This window comes from Ornithorhynchus anatinus, chromosome 12 (genome assembly GCF_004115215.2).
Source record: "Ornithorhynchus anatinus isolate Pmale09 chromosome 12, mOrnAna1.pri.v4, whole genome shotgun sequence".
Lineage (NCBI taxonomy): Eukaryota > Metazoa > Chordata > Mammalia > Monotremata > Ornithorhynchidae > Ornithorhynchus > Ornithorhynchus anatinus.
Genome location: NC_041739.1, coordinates 6309616 through 6312932, shown reverse-complemented (window position 1 = coordinate 6312932; position 3317 = coordinate 6309616).

Genomic DNA, 3317 nt, shown 5'->3' with positions numbered 1-3317 from the left:
CACGTAGTAAGCGCTTAGCAAATCCCAACATTATCATTACCAGTCTCGGCTACGGGAGGGAGAGTCAGGCAGAGGCCCGTCCGTTCCCTTCCTGGCTCGACCAGTGGCTAGCGAGCGGCGGGCCGTCGGCTACGAGTCAAAACTCACCCGTGCCGGGCAGCGGCGGCACGGGAGAGAGTCGAGGGTGGAGGTTCAGGTCTACTGCTCGGGAGGAGGCGATGGTAAACCGCTTCCGGATTTTGACCAAGGAAACTCTGTGGATCCGCTACCAGAACGATGGCAGACGGGGATGGGGGTGCCTCTGGGAGAGATGCGTCCGTGGCGGCGCTGCGGGTTGGAGACGACACGGCAGCATAAGGCAGTAGAACTAGTAGTGAGAAGCAGCGTGGCTCAGTGGCGAGAGCCCCGGCTTGGGAGTCAGAGGTCGGGGGTTCTAATCCCGCCTCCACCACCTGTCAGTTGTGTGACCTTGGGCAAGTCGCTTCACTTCTCTGGGCCTCAGTTCCCTCCTCTGTGAAAAGGGGATGAAGACTGTGAGCCCCACCTGGGCCGACCCGATGACCTTGTATCGCCCCCCAGCCCCAAGCGTTTAGAGCGGTGCTCGTCACATAGTAAGCGCTTACCAAATACCAACATCGTTAAGGAGCAGCGTGGCTCATTGGAAAGAGCCCGGGCTTCGGAGTCAGAGGTCATGGGTTTGAATCCCGGCTCGGCCACTTGTCAGCCGTGTGACTGTGGGCAAGTCACTTCACTTCTCTGGGCCTCAGTTCCTTCATCTGTAAAATGGGGATGAAGACCGTGAGCCCCACGTGGGACAACCTGATTCCCCTGTGTCTACCCCAGCGCTTAGAACAGGGCTCTGCACATAGTAAGCGCTTAACAAATACCAACATTATTACTCCTCTGGGTCTCAGTTCCCTCATCTGTAAAATGGGGATGAAGACCGTGAGCCCCACGTGGGACAACCTGATTCCCCATGTCTACCCCAGCGCTTAGAACGGTGCTCTGCGCATAGTAAGCGCTTAACAAATACCCACATTATTACTATTATTATTCTTATAAATAGTAGTAACGATAGCCATGGTAGTAGAGACTTTTCGTCTGACATGCTTATATTGTATATTCAAGGAGCAGCATGGCTTAGTGGACAGAGCACAGGCCAGGGAGTCAGAAGGCCCTGGGTTCTAATCCCGGCTCTGCCCCGTATCTGCTGCATGACCTTGGGCAAATCACTTAACTTCCCTGGGCCTCAGTTACCTCAACTGTATAATAGGGTTGAAGACTGTGAGCCCCACATGGGTAACGGTCTTGGGGCAAAATTAACTTGTATCTACCACAGTGCTTGGCACAGAGTAAGCGCTTAGCAAATTCCAACATTTTTATAATAACAGTAGTGACATTTAGTGAACCCCATTAAGGCTGGAGCGCTGTAGTAGCTCTTGTGATCTACAGAAGAATGAAGTGATAGTGATGCAGCGTGGCTCAGTGGAAAGAGCCCGGGCTTGGGAGTCAGAGGTCATGGGTTCTAATCTCGACTCTGCCACTTAATAATGTTGGTATTTGTTAAGCGCTCACTATGTGCCGAGCACCGTTCTAAGCGCCGGGGGAGACACAGGGGAATCAGGTTGTCCCACGTGGGGCTCACGGTCTTCATCCCCGTTTTACAGATGAGGTAACTGAGGCACCGAGAAGTGAAGTGACTCGCCCAAAGTCACACAGCTGACGAGTGGCAGAGCCGGGCTTCGAACCCGTGAACTCTGACTCCGAAGCCCGTGCTCTTTCCAGTGAGCCACGCTGCTTCCCTGCAGCTGTGTGACTGTAGGCGAGTCACTTCACTTCTCTGTGCCTCAGTTACCTCATCTGGAAAATGGGGATGAAGCCTGCGAGCCTCACGTGGAACAATCTGATTACCGTGTATCTACCTCAGCGCTTAGAACAGTGCTCTGCACGCAGTAAGCGCTTAACCAATACCAACATTATTATTATTATTCTTATTATCTGTTCTCTGCCCACAGGAGCTTACACTGTGAACGGGGAGAGAAATGTAAAAAGATCTACAGCTGCATATCTATAAATTATTTGTTTATTCATTCATTCAATCGTATTTCTTAAGCACTTACTATGTGCAGAGCACTGTCCTAAGCGCTTGGAGTGTACAATGCATGTCTGTCTCCCCTGCTTAGATCGTAAGGTCATCGTGGGCGGGGAACCTGCCAACTAACCCCGTTAGATTAGACCGTGAGCCCGTCAGAGGGCAGGGACCGTCTCTATCTGTTGCCGATTTGTCCATTCCAAGCGCTTAGTACAGTGCTCTGCACATAGTAAGCGCTCAATAAATACTATTGAATGAATGAATGAGCCCTGTTGTATTTTACTCTCCAGAGCTCTTGGTCCAGTGCTCTGCACACAGTGAGTGTTCAATATTCATTCCTTCATTCAGTGGTATTTATTGAATGCTTACCGTGTGCAAAGCACCGTACTGAGTGCTTGGGAGAGTACGACGTAGCGATTAACAGACGCATTCCGTGCCCACAGTGAGGTTACAGTCTAGAGATAATAAGAATAATGATAACGATGTTGGTATGTGTTAAGCGCTTACTATGTGCAGAGCACCGTTCTAAGCGCTGGGGGAGACACAGGGGAATCAGGTTGTCCCACGTGGGGCTCACCGTCTTCATCCCCATTTTACAGATGAGGGAACAGAGGCCCAGAGAAGTGAAGTGACTCGCCCACAGTCACCCAGCGGACAAGTGGCCGAGCCGGGATTCGAACCCATGACCTCTGACTCCAAAGCCCGGGCTCTTTCCACTGAGCCACGCTGCTTCTCTAATACCACTGACTGATTGACTGATTGATAGAGAGGTGAGAAATGAATAAATGAGGCAGACACATGCGCATGCAATCTCAGAGGGGTGTAGATAAATGGGGGCTGGGATCCCGATTAGACCGTAAGCCCGTCAAAGGGCGGGGACCGTCTCTATCTGTTGCCGACTTGTTCGTTCCAAGCGCTTAGTACAGCGCTCTGCACATAGTAAGCGCTCAATTAAATACTATTGAATGAATCCCCATTTGGGTGGGAGACAAGATCGGGGATCGCTAGCTTATTTATGGTTTAATCGTACTCTCCCAAGCACCTAGTACAGTGCTCTGCATACAGCAAGCGCTCGACAGATACGATTGAATGAGTATATTGGAATAAAAGCTCCTCCCGGGCAGGGAACGTATCCTACGCTTCTTAAACGCTTCCCAAGTCTCTAGTACAGTGCACTGCGCCCAGTTGGTGATCATTAAATACCAATACTTGTCTTATGCCGTCG